Raw genomic sequence first — 18,181 nt, 5'->3', positions numbered from 1 at the left:
TGCTCTGTTGACTCTGGGGCCAAATTTGTAGAAGTAAACATGCAGATGCCTGTTTCTGATTCTGAAGGGGAAGTGGGATGATACATAATACCTAAAAATGGACTCCGAGCGCGTTATTTCCAATCTGGCCTGGGATTTGTGTTTAGAGAAGCAATTTCCTTGCGAATTAACCAGCAGCACAGTAAGAAAAGGAAAAGTTATGTAAAGGAAAACGGTTTCTATTTGAAATAAACAGACAAATATGATTTGGAGAATACCTGCTATAACCCACGGGCAAATCTAGACATGATTTTATTCCAACTGTTGAGAGAGACTTGAGAGGTATGTTATGTACCAGAGTTATGGATTTTCTTCCCCCACAGTGAAGGTATATTACACAGATGAAAGGGAACAGGCATTAAGGCATTACACCAGAAATATCTGGACTTGAAATATTCATTTATTTGCTTGTTTATTTTAAATAAAACTATATATATTTAAGGTGTACAGCATGGTGTTTTGAGGAACTTTAACACAATGAAATGATTACTACTGGTGCTAGTGGTTTAGTTGCTAAGTCATGCCCGACTCCTGGGACCCCATGGACATAGCCTGCCACCCCCTTCTCTCCATGGGATTCTCCAGGCAAGAATACAGGAGTGGGTTGCCATTTCCTTCTCCAGGGGATCTTCCTGACCCAGGGATAGAACCTGGGTCTCCTACATTGCAGGTGGTCTCCTGCATTTCAGGATTATTTACTGACTGAGCCATTAGGGAAGGGAAATGATTACTGGGGTCAAGTTTATCATCATCTCCACACAGTTATCACTTTTTGTGTGTGGTGATAGCACCTGAAATCTGCTCTCTTAGCAAACTGTTCAATACAATGAAATGATTACTACTGGTGCTGGTGGTTTAGTTGCTAAGTCATGCCCGACTCCTGGGACCCCACGGACATAGCCTGCCACTCCCTTCTGTCCATGGGATTCTCCAGGCAAGAATACAGGAGTGGGTTGCCATTTCCTTCTCCAGGGGATCTTCCTGACCCTGGAACTGTATTCATCAGGTTGTATATTAGGTCTCTCAGCTTATTGATGCTACATAACTGCAACTTTGTGCCTCTGATCACCATCCACCCCTAACTGTCCCTATCTCACCATTCCTGGTAACAGCATCCAACTCTCTGCTTCTAAGTATTTTACCTTTTTAGATTTCAAGTACAAATCCTTACAGTGTGTGCCCAAGTGTCTGGCACACAGTAGCTGTTCACTAAGTATGTGTTGAATGAATGAATGAATTATAATACATCTCACTCTTATTTTGTTGTTGTTTACCACTACATGTTTATTATGAGAAATTCGAAAAAAAAATATTAACAATGCAGTGTGCTGACAAAGATGTGAAGCAAATTGAACTCTCCTACATGGCTGGTGACTGTATAAAATGGCACAGCCACTATGGAAGATACTTTGTCAAATTTTTTAGGGTTCAGGGTGGGGAGCACATGTATACCTGTGGTGGATTCATTTTGATATTTGGCAATACTGATACAATTATGTAAAGTTTGAAAATTAAATAAAATTAAAAAAAATTTTTTTAAAGTTTAACATATACCTAACGTGTGTGTGTGTGCACACGCATGCGCTCAGTTGCTCAGCTGTATCCGACTCTGCGACCTCATGGACTGTAACCTGCCAGGTTACCATTTCCTCCTCCAGGGTATTTTCCCAATCCTTGTGGCACAATGGTAAAGAATCTGCCTGCCAATGTCAGAAACACAAGAGACATGGGTTCGATCCCTGGGTTGGGAAGGTCCCCTGGAGGAGGAAATGGCAACACAGTCCAGTATTCTTGCCTGAAGAACCCCATGGATAGACAGCGTTGCAAAGAGTCAGACACGACTGAGAAACTGAGCATACACACACAAACTTAATTTAGGATTCAGCAATTCCTCTGTTGGGATTTATCCTCGAGAATGAAAATTTATATTCACACAAACTTGTATATAAATTTTCAAAGTATCTGTTGTAACATCCCCAAACTGGATGTATCCCAAGCGAATAGATAAACAAATCTGTAGTATATTCATACAGGGGAATTGCACTCAGGAATGAAAAGACATGGAACATTATAAGTAGGTACATCTCATCCTTAACCTTTCACCATGGTCAACTGGGTTTCCCACTGTTCAGTGTCACTCATGCTGGGCAAGAGCCCAAAGAACTTGGTGATGCGTAGTAGCCAGGGGTCCCTTATAGAACAAACTGGCAGATTGTGAGAAGCTGCAGTTGGCAGATCATACCCTGTGACAGCAGACACAAAGAATTCCAGCAATTTGGCAGGTAGACAGAGCTAGATGTGAAGTGATTAAAGTTTTGTGCTCAGTGGAGTTTCGTGGTAATGTGAATGTTTCTTATTTTCTACTGTCACATTGAAGAGGGATTTCGTTTTACTTAAAATTATCTTGTTTAGCCCCAAGACTGTAATTCACTGAACCCATTTCTAGAGAGTGTTCCCGGAGAACATAATTAGCCACATACCGCATGCTTACGTGGAACAGTACTGAAAGTTCATACAATCAGCTTGGCTTCCTATTTATTCTCTCTCTTACCCAGCAATCTGAGATTGAAATATAATTTTTTTAAAGAATTACAAGGCAGGAAATCATTGAGAAGATAAAATATACATCTATTCAGAGTCCCCCCACATTCTTATGTTCTAGCCTTTATAGATTTGAGTCTAGAGGCTCCTCTCGCTACTTCCACTGATTCTGTGCACACATTTGTACTTATTTCTATTGTTTTGTTTTGTTAAATCCTGCTTGATAAGGAGACAAAGTTAAAGGGAAAAATTTTTCCATTCTTAAATCAACCTCCACTTAAAGACAGGCCACTAACACTGATCTAAAGAAGGAAGGCTAATTTACAGTGAAGTTAGTCTTTTTGGACATTTGTCAAGCTTCACTTAATCTGTGATTTAAGAGAAGCACTGAAGAAAACATAATTTAAAAAAACAACTGGACATGTTGGTGGTGAAACTCAACAGCAACTTCATTTTTAGGTACTTGAAATAAAATTCAAATTCATGAACAGACTAATTTTATTACTTTCAAATAATAAAACTCTTATTTTTCTACAGTGCAGGTTCTCACAATTTAGTACACATTCTCAGCACCCATTCTTAGTCTTTATCATATTATACTCAAGTTAAAGTGTGAATAAGATGAGTGTGAGAGAAGTCTTGAAATGGACTGGCTTTTAGGAACTACAACAGGAATGAGCGAGGGTCTGAATTTTTAATGTTTGTGTGCTCATCTGCTGAATGGCTGCCACCTATTCATACATGCATTATGCAGGCAGGTATGTGCCTCTGCAAATGTGCCTCTCAGATTTCCTTCTACCCCAATGGTGTATGTGAGCAGTAACTGATATGTATCATGCTTTGCTTTGTGAGAAAGGTTTTTCCCAGGTACCTACAGAATTTAGATAACACAATAATTCTGTGAGGTCGATACTACTATCATTTTTAACAGATGAAGAAACTGAGGCCCACAGAGGCTTGACAACTCATTTCAGATTTTATATCTAATAGACATATAGAGGTTCAACTCACACCCAGGTCTCATGGCTACTTCCTATGTGCTTTCTTACAAGCTAGACCGTAAGAGAGGCACTATGAAAATTAAGAGTGCTTTCTCCTATAACCATATCAGAGCTGCCTCAATCTTTCTTTCTTCTGCCTGACTCTCTTGGCTAAGGCCATTTCCGAGCCCTGAGGGTTAATGTTCTGTAGCAATTCAAAGGCATGTCACAGAACATTGCATAATCCCAAAGGAGGAAGACAATGTTCAGACTGCCGAGGCCAGCTGCCCACTTGTTCTTTCTAACACTTCTCTCTCTCTCTCTCTCTCTCTCTCTCTCTGTGACTGATAGCTTACTGTTATATATGTCTCTGGAATGCTTCCTGCAAATTAGGAATTTATTTTAAATGATTAGACTCTATTCTTTTATTTTAATAAGATCTAGTGGGTAGACTGAGATTCCCCCTGGGAATCTCCCTGCAATGCAGGAGATGCAGAAGTCACGCGTCCTATCCCTGGGTCAGGAAGACCCCTTGGAGGAGGGCATGGCAACTCATTCTAGTATTCTTGCCTGGAAAATCCCATGGACAGAGGAGTCTAGTGGGCTATGGTCCACACAGTTGCAGAATCTGACATGACTGAAGCGAGTAAGCACTCATGCACTGGGAAGATTAAAACAATCAAAATGATAAAAATAAGCATATAATATTTTTCATTAAAAAAGGAACCACTATAATATTCTGATCTTCAGTCAATGACAAGTTCTGAGGAATCAGAAGGCTGAATTAGTTTATTCAGTTACCTGATCTTACCTTTATGTGATATTCAGAGACTGAACTGGCTTTTGACCTATTTTATTAAGGTTGCTTTTTTAAAAATCAGATATCATTTTCTCATTTTCCCAAAAAACAATACATACTGTAGCTTCCACCACTAGGATAATGAAAATGAAATTCACCACTATGGTTCAAATGAAAAAGAACTCTAATAAGATTCTCCTTTTCAGACTGTAGTTGGTTGTCAAAGAACATTTTTTGTAGGTACAAGATGTTCTAAGAATGTCTGATTAAAATTAATTAAGGGAGTAAGAAAAAATATACTTGAAAATGTCTGCTATAATTATGTTTTCTATAAATAGATAAACCACATTTCTCATCAAGACCTATTACTGTAATTTGTCTTATAAGGATTTTTAAAAACTAGACATCTATTTATTATTTAGTACCATTTACAGTTGCTGCTATTTGGATATCCTAATGGTGATGAATTTTGTTGTGGAAACTTTAAAAAGAAATTTAGAAAAGGTTATTTAAAATTTTTGTGATAATCTCATGTAGAAAGAATCCTGTTTCATAAGGGTACCAAGCACAGTCAGCAGCCATCCTACTGCAATAGCATAAAATCAGATTTTGATACTCTGCCAGTAATATGATTCATATTACCATTACTGAAAAACAATAGCACTGAATTTTCAACAACTCAGCTTTAGTTTTCTAAACATATACATGTGATTTTTTTTTGTTTGATAAAAATAGAAATTATCTGAGAGAGAGCCTTTTTTGGGTCTTACTCTCTGAAAAATAACAAGACAAAAATGCCAAACTATATTGTGGTTAAACAGATTATATGAAAGTGCTAGCCACTCAGTCATGTCCAACTCTTTGCGACCCCATGGACTGTAGTCTGCCAGGTTCCTCTATCCATGGAGTTCTCCAGGTCAGAATACTAGAGTGGGTAGCCATTCCTTTCTCCAAGGGCATCTTACTGACTCAGTGATCGAACCCACGTGTCCTATGCTGCAGGCAGATATTTACATTTTGAGCCACCAGGGAATATGTAAGGGAAATATGTCCCTGCAGAGATGTCAGGGGACTCTCAATATTTTTATTGAGATGATCTCAGGGAGGATGGGTAAAAGAATGTGTAGTGGCACTTCAAAAAGAGATTCTGGGAGTGACACAGTGCAATCTGTCTGAAGGGCTCTCTTTTTTCAGAGAAAGACATCTTTATTGGCCCTCTAGTCTATTCCTTCTACACAGAGCTTTAATTAAACAATCAGTGCTAATAAGACAAACTACTGTAGGTGAAGCAAAGGTAAGGCAAGGTACCTGATCTATACGAAAAGCTCCCTAGTGGAATATAATCATTACTGTGGCAAAAAGGATGAGCAAGAATTAGTCAAGTGACACTGAGAAACAGAGGAAGACAGAGCAGAGAGAAAAAAGGCAGACAGAAGAACTTGTGAAAATATCAGGAGGCTGCGAAAATGTGCCCTGTTGAAGGAATTAGAATAAGCTTATAATGTCCATACGTAGAGTAGAAGAAATGTTATGAAACAAGTATGATACTACAAAGGTAGGGCAAAGCCCATAAAAGGACCTTGTAAACAAACAATATAATAGATTTTAATCCAACTATATTGATTATTACATTAAATGTAAGTGGTCTAAATATACAAATTAAAAGACAGAATTGTCATATTCCAAACACCAGTTAAAAGGAAGCTGGAGTGGATATATAAATAGCAGAAAAAGTAAATATCAAATTAAAAAACCATTACCAGGAAAAAGGAAGGACGTTATAAAGTGATAAATAAGTCAATTCATCAACACAGCAAAATAATCCTAAATGTGTACCCAAGTAACAAAACAGCTTTAAAATACATGAAGTATACACTGATAGAACTTAAAAAGGATTCCACAAGACCACAATTATAGCTGGATATATAAACACTTCTCTTTCAATAAGACCATAAAACTAAGGCCAGATCAGTAAGAATACAGAATTAAGGATGTAGAAGACTTGAATAATATTATCAATAAAACTGACCTCACTGGCAATTCTAGAACTCTACAAAAGAACAGAATATACATTCTATTTAAGTGTACATGGATCATTCACCAAAACAGATCATATATGAGCCTTAAAAGATACCCAAACAAAGTTCAAAGGATGGAAAACATATAAAAATATTATCTGGATACAACAGTGTTAAACTAGAAATAAATCACAGAGTTATCTGGAAAATTCTCAAATATTTTGAAATTCAACAACATGCTTTTAAATAACCCAAGAATCAAAGAAGAATTCACAATGAAAACTGGAAAATGCTTTGAACTGAATGAAAATGAAAATACAACATATCAAAATTTGTGCAATGTAGCTAAAGGAATATAAGGGGAAGTTTATATCTTTATACCCTTATACTAAGAAAAGAGAAAGGTTCAAATCAATAATCCAAGCTCCCCTTTTAAGACACTAGGAAATAAACAGTAAATTAAACTCAAATAGAAATAACAAAGACATGAGTATCAATTACATACAAAATAAAAATAAAAGAAAAAATATGTAAAACCAAAAGCTGTTTCTTCAAAAATATCAATAAATTTGATAAATCCCTAGCCAGACTGATTGAGAAAAAGACATAGATCAGAAATGAAAGAGAAAACATCACTATAGATACTACAAATATTAAAAAATAATAAGGGAACATTGAAAAGATAATAAAAGCATCCCAACTGATTTGACAACTTAGATAAAATGACTAATTCCTGAGAAAACACAAATACTAAAATGTACTCAAAAAGAACAGCCTTTAAAGAAATACAGTCTACTAAAGTGCTGGATCATCAAAAAAGCAAGAGAGTTCCAGAAAAACATCTATTGCTGCTTTATTTGACTATGCCAAAGCCTTTGTGTGGATCACAATAAACTGTGGAAAATTCTGAAAGAGATGGGAATAGCAGACCACCTGACCTGCCTCTTGAGAAATCTATATGAAGGTCAGGAAGCAACAGTTAGAACTGGACATGGAACAACAGACTAGTTCCAAATAGGAAAAGGAGTACGTCAAGGCTGTATATTGTCACCCTGCTTATTTAACTTATATGCAGAGTACATCATGAGAAACGCTGGACTGGAAGAAGCACAAGCTGGAATCAAGATTGCCAGGAGAAATATCAATAACCTCAGATATGCAGATGACATCACCCTTCTGGCAGAAAGTGAAGAGGAACTAAAAAGCCTCTTGATGAAAGTGAAAGAGGAGAGTGAAAAAGTTGGCTTAAAGCTCAACATTCAGAAAACGAAGATCATGGCATCAGGTCCCATCATGTTATGGGAAACAGATGGTGAAACAGTGGAAACAGTGTCAGACTTTATTTTTTGGGGCTCCAAAATCACTGCAGATGGTGACTGCAGCCATGAAATTAAAAGACGCTTACTCCTTGGAAGGAAAGTTATGACCAACCTAGATAGCATATTCAAAAGCGGAGACCTTACTTTGCCAACAAAGGTCCGTCTAGTCAAGGCTATGGTTTTTCCAGCGGTCATGTATGGATGTGATAGTTGGACTGTGAAGAAAGCTAAGCGCCGAAGAATTGATGCTTTTGAACTGTGGTGCTGGAGAAGACTCTTGAGAGTCCCTTGGATTGCAAGGAGATCCAGCCAGTCCATTCTAAAGGAGATCAGCCCTGGGTGTTGTTTGGAAGGAATGATGCTAAAGCTGAAACTCCAGTACTTTGGCCACTTCATGCGAAGAGTTGACTCATTGGAAGAGACTCTGATGCTGGGAGGGATTGGGGGCAGGAGGAGAAGGGGACAACAGAGGATGAGATGGCTGGATGGCATCACTGACTCGATGGACGTGAGTTTGGGTGAGCTCTGGGAGTTGGTGATGGACAGGGAGGCCTGGCGTGCTACAGTTCATGGGGCGCAAAGAGTTGGACACAACTGAGTGACTGAACTGAACTGAACTGAACTGAAAGTGTGTTAGTGCTCAGCTGTGTCTGACTCTTTGTGATCCCTTGGCTTGTAGCCTGCCAGGGTCTTCTGTCCATGGAATTCTCCAGGCAAGAATACTGGAGTGGGTTGCCATTCCCTTCTCCAATAATCTACTAAAGGATTTCTTAAACTTGCCCCCCTACCTTACCTGTGCCCTCCCACAAACCCAGGGACTAGACGGTTTTACTTCTTTACTTAGTAATTTCTATTAATAGCAAACATTGAGCATTATATAATACCAATTCTATATAAACTCATCAAGAAAACAGATGGTAAGGGAACATGTTCCCACCCATTTTATGAAGGTAGCATTACTTAGATATCAAAGTTGCATAACAACCAGCAAATAATCAAAATTACAAACCAGTGTAACCTAATGAACATAGAGGTAAAATAAAAACCTTTAAAAACAGCAAGTTGAATTCAGCTATATGTAAAAAAATGAAAAAAATGACATTATCAAGTGAAATTAATTTGCAAAACACAATTGTCAGTTTGACACTGGAAAATCAATCAACTTAATTTACAATATCAACAAACTAAAAAGGTAAAACCATGAGAGGATCTTTGAAAGTGCAGAAAAACATTGTCAAAAGTCAGCATCCAATCCTGACAAAAATTCTTAGCAACCTTAGAAGGAAATTTCTTACATCCAATACAGAAACTTTTAGAAAAACCTAAATTTAACACTACTTTTAATGGTAAAAGACCAAATTTTTCTTCTTAATATAGCAATAAAGCAATAATGCTAGTTGACAACATTTTAATACAATAGTGTATTAGAAGTCCTAGCCAATGCAACAAGGTAAGTAAAAGAATTAATAGACATACAGATGGGAAAAGAAGAATTAAAACTGTTAATTTGCAGATGACACGATTTTCTACATAGAAAATCTTAAAGAATCCATGAAAAATTCTATTCAAATAAATAACTTGAGTTTAGAGAGATCACAAGATAAAGGGTTAAATAGGCAAAATTTGACTATATTTAAGTATTCAGTGGCCAGAAACAATAGAAATTAAAACAAAAAGTACCATTTACAATAGCATAAAAAGTGAAAAATACAAATTTAATAAACTATTTCACCACAACACATTGCTGAGAGGAGTTAAAGAGAACCTAAATAGAGAGATCCTGTCATATATATAGATTAGAAGAAACAAGACTGTTAACATAGCAGTTTCCCCCATATTGATCCATAGAGTCAACCCAACTCCATTCAATACTTAGCTAGGGTTTTTCATTTTTTTCTTTTTTAAAAAATGAAAAGTTGATTCTAAAATTTACATGGAATTTCAAAAAATCCCAAAATAGCCAAAATATATTTAAAGAGAAGATTCACCATTGTAAGATTCACACTATTTGTGGGATTGGTATAAGGACAGACATATACATCAATAGAACCAAATAGAGCCAATAAATAGAAACATACATATATGGTCAATTGATTTGCAACAAAACAGCTGAGGTAATACAAATAGGGCAAGGAAAGTGCTGGAGCAAATTAGATATCCATATTAATATAAAGAACTTAAGCCCATACCTCACACTATATCAGGCAAAAAGCAAAGAAGAAAAACTAACAAAACCTCAAAGTGCAGGATAGAGCTGAATCTAAGAGCTAAAGCATAAAACTTTTGCATGAAACCTTTTGTGACCTTGACTTACGCAGACATTTCTTAAATTTGAAACCAAAAGCATAATCCATAAAGGAAAAAAATTAAATAAATTGAGCATTATCTAAAGGACATTTGTTCTTCAAAAGACACCTTTAAGAAGAGCAAAGGGCAAGCTGGGAGGAAATATTGGCAGAACACATGTAGGACAAAATACTTGTGTCCAAAATGTATTTTTAATCTCATAATTCTTACAACTTAATAGCAAGAAAACAAGCCAATTAAAATTGGGTAAAAAAACTGGAGCAGACACTTCATCACAGAAGTTATATAAATGGTCAATAAACAAATGAAAAGATGCTCAACATCAGGGAGCTACAAAATGAACCTATGATAAGATGACCAATAGAATTTCTAAAATTAAAAAATGTTACTATACCCAGTGTTGGATGTGGAGCAATTGTAACTTACAAAGACTTCTGATGAGAATGTGTAGCAGTGCAGCCTCTTCAAAGACAGTTTGACAGTTCTTCACAAAGACATCTATTTATCACACAATCTACTCTTAGGCATTTACCAAGAGAAATAAAAATATGTGTCCACAAAAAATATCTTTACATAAATGTTCACAGGAGCTTTACTCATGATAGCTTTAAACTGGAAACAAGACAAAAGTTCATAAACTGATGAATAGATAAATTATTAAATACTATACTAAAGAATTCTATTTACTTACAGTGATAAAGAAAAATTTCTTCCTAGTACTGGTTTAAGTGTGCTACACTGAAAAAGATACCGTTTTGAAAATGTTGCAAATGTCATCTTAAGGCTGAAAAACAACATATTAGCAACATTTTCCATACAATAACCTTCTCCATTGTAGTCCACTTAAACTAGTGCTAGGGAAAAAAAAAAAACACAAGGATGAAAGTATTAGCATATATATTTTAGCCATTTTATTAACATTTGTCACTCATAATTATTAGTTAATAAAATGTAATAGCTTAATAATTCATATAGCAAAGATAAATTATACTAGGTGGAATGATAAAAGGTATTATCCCTTCAACTTTCCTCCATCCTAGGAAGAAACGTCTCAAAACTAGGGGCCCTTAATTAACTTGAGAAATTAAGAGCTACTTTAAAAGGCAATCCCAGTAATCAGACGCACCCAGCTGAACACATAAGCACACGCCAAAAAAGAACAAGAAGCTATTTCAGGTATGTCACTGACTACACATTTCCATGCAGTACAAACAAGTGAAGTAAAAGTGGCTCAGTCGTGTCCAGCTCTTTGTGATCCCATGGACTATACAGTCCACAGAATTCTCCAGGCCAGAATACTGGAGTGGGTAGCCTTCTCCAGGGGATCTTTTCCAGGATCCCTTCTCCAGGGGATCTTCCCAACCCAGCGATCGAACCCAGGTCTCCTGCATTGCAGGTGGATTCTTTACCAGCTGAGCCACAAGGGAAGCCCGCAGTACAAACAAAGCCACAACTAAAATTTGTTAGTGCTACTAACTAGAGAAACAATACAGTCAAAGCGGCATACATCTTAATTCTACATTTGACAATGTCTTTATTTAAATTGCAAGATATGTTGATTGTAGGATGAGGATAGCCACAAGTGTGAAAAGGCAACCACATTCTGAAAGCCTGCTGCCGTTCCCAGCGTGGCTGAGTTGCAGATCTGTGAGTTCAATCAACTTCAGCCCGCCAGGCCCCTCTGTCCATGGGATTCTCCAGGCAAGAATACTGGAGTGGGTTGCCAAGTCCTGCTCTAGGGGATTTCTAGACCCAGGGATTTAATTCTGGTGTCCTGAGTCCTCTGCTTTGTAGACAGATTCTTTACCTTTGAGCCATCAAGGAAGCCCAAGTTGCAGATCTAAATGTTGGTAATTAAAGGTACCAGCCGCTGTGTTTCTTTGGGTATCCTGATTAACTGTTGCTGCTGCTGCTGCTAAGTCGCTTCAGTCGTGTCCGACTCTGTGCGGCCCCACAGATGGCAGCCCACCAGGCTCCCCCGTCCCTGGGATTCTCCAGGCAAGAACACTGGAGTGGGTTGCCATTTCCTCCTCCAATGCATGAAAGTGAAAAGTGAAAGGGAAGTTGCTCAGTCCTGTCGGACTCGTCGTGACCCCATGGACTGCAGCCTACCAGGCTCCTCCGTCCATGGGAGTTTCCAGGCAAGAGTACTGGAGTGGGGTGCCATTGCCTTCTAGTATTCTTCCAAATGTTTTTTCAAGAATTTTCTGGACTCTCAGCAAGAGGGATCTTTTTACTCCCCCATATTTTCAGACACTTGGATTTTGTACTCATAGGACTGACTTAAAAGTATGTTTTAAAAAACGTACAATCAGGGGTTCCGATTGGATTCCCAGGCAAATCACTTAAAAAGTAAGCAAATTAATGTGAAAGACTCAAAAACTAAATAAAATTTGGGAGTTTATTTTATAAACTTAAATTTCTCTTCCAAAGATTTGGTTTCAATGGTTATGGGAAGAGATAGCTAATGAAAAGATATTCAACAAAATAATATTGAAGAAAAAACAAGTGCAGTCAAATGTGGCACTTCCTATGTACCAGTACTATACATATTAACTCTTTTAATTCAAACATCAACCCTATGAGATAGGTTTTATCTTGGTCCTGGTTTTAAACATAAAGAGATATAAAAGATTAAGTAAGTTGCCCAAATTCCCACTGCTAGTAAAGAGCAGACACAGAATTCAAACTCAGACAGTGTATTTCTAGAATCTATTTTCTTAACCAGCGAGCCACACTGCTTAGCACATTTCTGTATCTTAACCAGTTAATTAAATAATCTATTTTATATTAAATTTGACTACTTTCAGATTTTTGTCACTTTGGTTTCTTTGTCAAATTTGCTTAAGAATTAAGAAAATTCAGAGAATTAAAAAAAAAAAAAAGAAACTGTGCACCTTAATTTATTCTGATGAATTTTAGTGACTTGCAACTGTAGCATGTATTTACTCTTGCTGGCCACCTCCCTCTTTCACTTTATTAATTTCCTACAGGAAATTGCAAGTTAATAGAAAAAGCAGTACTGGAACTGCCTCACATCCTATAGTTATTAATTAAAGCAAAGTCTGGTTCAGTAACTTTGGATACTAAAAATATAAAGTTAAACAAAGCTGACTGCCTCTTGAAATGAAATTTCAACTTCAATAGTCTGTCTAAAAAATTTATGCATTAAAATCCACATCTTCCCTTAAAGAAAGTCTCCAGAAAATTTTTAGTGAATAAAGCAACTCAATATCTGACTGCTCCTCTCTAAGACTTCAGAAGTGAAAAGAATACGAGAGACATTGAAAAAAAAATGACTCAAGTTTAAATACATTTCTTTTAAAGGCTGTTAGTCACATCATTCTACTATATTCCCTTCTACAGGTTATTACCCACAATCAATAAAGCAAGAAACTGTATAAACTATCTTATTAATTTTATATAATGGTTAGTAAACTTTAAAATACTGTACCATAAAACTTTTAAATGTTTCTGATGGTTTTAGATCACACTGGATAATTTATCGTTTTATGTGGCATAAAGTGTTAGGTAAGTGGATATCATGCTGGGAAAATGCACATAATTTCTGAATGTGAAAATCCATTCCATTGTAGATTTTTCTTACATAATATAAGGTTATTATTGGGATGATTTTTAGAATCTAGGTCTGTAAAAGTCTCTAACAGACAAACATGCTGCCTATGTCTTCAAGCCACAGACTACCTGGGTGTCCAAGTATCCTCCCCATCATGCAGCTGGAGAAAACAGGAGTCTGTCAAGTTAAAGTTGCTTTTTGGTTCTGTTCTAGTAGATAGAACTAAACTCCCTGGCACTCTCTCAACACACCTCTAGCAGAGCAGAGGCAAGTAGGTGGTGTAGCAGTGGAGTGAAATAGCTGGAAAGAAATCATGAATGGTAAATGTTTGGTTTAGAAGAGCTAAAACATGAGTTGTAGGAATTTCCGAATGATCTAACCATTGTTTTATGTATTTATGAAAATGATTTTACAGAATCATAAATGGTGAGAAGAGACAAAATAGACCTGTGGAAGTAGATAACTATAAGATTTAGAGAAGAAAGAATCATGACACTGTTAAAAAAAAAATAAGGCAGCACCTTGAAACCAACACAATTTGCTTTCACAGGAGAGTGAGACATCCAAGAATAACCTTATAATGTCCTCTTCTGGGATGGGCAGGATTTCCTATAGTTAGGAACAGGACAGACTAAGGACTGTAAAAGAGGCCATACTGGATTTTTAGGCTGGTAAACAAAGGGGTATTCTCTTCTACTATTCTTGGGGAGATGGGGCATATTTGGGCACTGGATGTGTAGCCCTTTGAAAAATACCTCCACATTTTCACATATTTTCCTAGAGGGCATACTGCTTTGAATTCCAACTTTGCCTGTCTAACATACACATATAACAAATACACAATTTGCAAATTATTCTTTTGATTTAACCTATGCTTTATTAGACAAGCCTATAAACTACACTACTGTTGCACTAATCTTAAAATAAACAAATGTATGTTTATTTTATATATATTGGAAGGACTGATGCTGAAGCTCCAATACTTGGGCCACCTGATGCGAAGAGCTGACTCATTGGAAAAGCCCTTGATGGTGGGAAAGATTGAAGGCAGGAGGAGAAGAGGGCAGCAGAGGATGAGATGGTTGGATGACATCGTTACTCAATGGACATGAGTTTGAACAAACTTTGGGAGATAGTGAAGGACTGGGAAGCCTGGCATGCTGCAGTTCATGGAGCTGCAGAGTCGGACGCGACTTAGTGACTGAACAATAAAAACAAAGGAGTCTCAGAAAATACTTTGCCTATTTAATAATATTTTCAAGTTGACTGCGCTATAATTTAATGTGTTCCCACTTGGGTGACATATAGGAGGGAGGAAAACCACCTCGGCTTCACAGTGTCACAACAAAAAGTCACGGCTTTCATTTTCAGGTTTCTGTGCTTTTGGTGTTTGTGGTCTGCACGGATTCATGCATTGTGTGTGTCCTGGGAAGATGTTAGTCAAAAGATCAACCAAGACAAGTACGTCTGAAAGATAGTGCATGAAAGTAGTTAAGAATTGAACAACTTTTAGTTACTGTGCGTCTTGGACGAGCTCTTTAACCTCTACAATCTGAGCTTTGCTCCTTTCTAAAGTAATGCTGCACTAGTTCCTGTAAGAATTTTAGAAGACAATTAAGTGATGTACCATCTTAGTCATTTCAGGTTGCTATCACAGAATACCATAGACAGGATGGCTGAGACAACAGACATTGGTTTCTCTCCATTCTGGAGGCTGGAAGTCTGAGATCAGGCTCCAGTATGCTCAGGTTCTTAGTGAGGACCCTCCTTCTGATGCAGAGAGTCAGTTTCTTCCTGGGGTTCATGGGGTGGAGAGAAAGGTCTCTTTCTTATCTCTTCTTTTAAGGACACTAATCCCATTCACTCCAACCGCACAACTAAATTAGCTTCCAAAGGCTCCACTTTCAAATACCATCACACAGGGGATTAAGGTTTCAACATCTCACTTCAGAACCTGGCACACGGTAAAAATGAATTAAATGTCAGCTATACGAACCTGATTCCTGTTTAGTCACTAAGTCATGTCCAGCTCTTTGCAACTCCATGGACGGTAGCCCTCCAGGCTCCTCTGTTCATGGGATTTCCCAGGCAAGAATACTGGAGTGGGTTGCCATTTCCTTCTCCAGGGGATCGCCTCATGCATTCATTTAAAAGGCATATCAATTATTAGCTATCAAAAATATATTTCATAGTTCATACACATCTCAAGATATTTATACTTATTGGCAGGGCCATGAGCCTAAGGACCAAGGAGATGTTCATAACTGGAGAAAAACACATGATATAAAACTGGAATAAGTGAATATTTATATAATAAGGTACACCTGTTCTGATTTTGCTCTTGGAACAGACTATTTATATATTAGTAATTATGGTTACTAGCTACAAAAAAGGGGAATGAATATACAAAAATGCTCTGTACTGAGAATCTCATTAGTATTCATCCTGTAATAAAGTCTGTGCTTAATAAGAAAAGTATACAGAAAGCCCATTCATTTAAAATGTGAAAAAAAAAACCCACTATAACAAAAAATTATGCCAGAGTAAAGCCTCTTCCATATTTCTAGGGGAAAGTACCCATGAGGGGAAACTAGAAATAAAATGTGATTCTATTTGTTCTCATTAACAGTTTACATAGTGATGTTTTATCTGCAAGGTCATATAAAATCATAAATATAGTCTATGTAAAATGTAGTCCTTGCTCCTATTTCAGCAATGGGTTAATTTACTTCTTTCTTTAATGACTGCTGGTAGATTCGTGTCAGTGCAATATATTATGTCCTTCAAGAAAAGAATGATGCACCATTTAAAGATATTAACATCTAAATTTCATTGTAAGAGGATTAGGACCAAAGTAATCCTGCCAAATTAATTTAGGTAAGTATACTAGGTAAATAAATCAGCATCCTTTCACTTCCAGAAAGCACTCCAAGCAATTTCAAGTCATTAAAAATACTCTTAGCCACAAGATTTTGCCTTTTAGTGCAGTCTTAATGGTTATATGACAGCATTTCTACTGCGGGCTGTATGACTTTTACGCCCTGGTAGCAGGAGCATTTTAGAAAACTCCAAAGAAAGCTAAAATCAGGAGTAATCTTGGAACAAGTCTTCCAGAATTGTTAAATCAAAAATGACACAAATGCTGTAAGCTCTTGTAAACTCGAATTGCATACATTCCTTTTGCCAAGCATTCAGTGGGAGACGAACCCTTCCTAAAAGGAGGTATGAAACAGGTAACGAATTGCAGAGGAATAAGGAGTCCCTAGAGAGTGTTCTGGAAAAGTTTTATCAATTTTCTGATTGGCTGATTTATGAACTACTCTTACAGGTTTGTGACTTAATTTCTCTTATGTCTACAAATGTCTCACATAGATGAATGTCATTAGGTTTCATATCTATTTAGATTAAAAGCCAAGTCCCACACAGCAAGAGACAGTCAATTATTTTCATTTTATATTGTTATTATGAAATACTTCCATTTTACAAACGTACTTCTGGAGAATGAGAATTGTTCACCAACATATTTTAAAGTGAATTTCAGGTGTCTGAATGCCAGGGAGAAAATAAATCTCAAAATATAACTTCAAATGAATTGTTTTTATAGCGGTTTTGTATTTTTTTTCCACTTAGTTTCCTCTGACAAAAATGATTAATTTTTTTTTCCATTTCTATGCTTACTATACTAAGCTTTTGACAGGGGGAATACTTTTTCCTCAAGGAAAAATATGATGAGCTTACAGATTCTACAGGATAAAGATGAGCAGCTTCTCTTTTCTGGGCAGAATTAGATCTTTAATTTCCTAAGCCTGAGAGGAAATGGTTTCAATCACCTTCATGTTCTATGTTGGCTCCCTCACAATACCAACAGAATAAAACTTTTTCAAGCCCATTAATAAGTTGAGTTCATTGCTTACAATCACAAGGGAGACACCTTCCTTGCACAGTTTTAGAGATCTTTCAGAAGCAGGAGGGCAAAGTGGGATTATTTAAGGAATTCAGTGGTAAAGAATCTGCCTGTAATGTAGGAGACTTGCAGGAGAATCAGCTTTGATCCCTGGGTTGGGAAGATTCCCTGGAGAAGGAAATGGCAACCCACTCCAGTATTCGTGCCTGGAAAATCTCCATGGACAAAGGAGCCTGGCTGGCTATAGCTCATGGGGTCGTGAAGAGTGGACACTACTGAGCATAACAACAACAAAAGAATTTTTAATTTTTATCTTCCTGAGGGAGACTTTCTTAGAATGGTAAAAATCATGTTGATGAAGATGGTAGAACAGTAAAGTCACATTAATAAAGATGACTGAAAACTCAAGTCACACTAATGTAGACATTAAGCTGTGTGAGTGTAGATCATTTGGGTGTAGTCCATGAACAATATCCTCTCTCCCCAAGTTAAATGATCAAAGGATTTAGAAAGTGAACAATGGTTAACCACATAATTTGCATTTCCAAGATAAAATTCCAAAACCCTTATTGCAAATAAAGGGGGAAATGATTTATTAAACACATGTGGAAACATAATTCACTGAAATTTCAGAACCTTCTGCTTCAAAGTCTTATTTCTCTTTTTCTCTTAATGATATTTGCTCTTTCTTTTTTCT

General features: G+C 36.9%; 1 protein-coding gene across 4 annotated transcripts in view; it reads right to left on the bottom strand.

Annotated features, from left to right (window-relative positions):
* The window catches only part of ATRNL1 (attractin like 1), an 802,849-nt gene that overhangs the window by 169,876 nt on the left and 614,792 nt on the right, over positions 1–18,181 (bottom strand). The gene's annotated exons all lie outside the window — the stretch shown is intronic.

The sequence above is a fragment of the Bos javanicus genome, chromosome 26, assembly GCF_032452875.1.
Source record: "Bos javanicus breed banteng chromosome 26, ARS-OSU_banteng_1.0, whole genome shotgun sequence".
NCBI lineage: Eukaryota > Metazoa > Chordata > Mammalia > Artiodactyla > Bovidae > Bos > Bos javanicus.
Note: the sequence above shows the minus strand (reverse complement) of the source record. Positions and strands in the feature narration are given on the sequence as shown.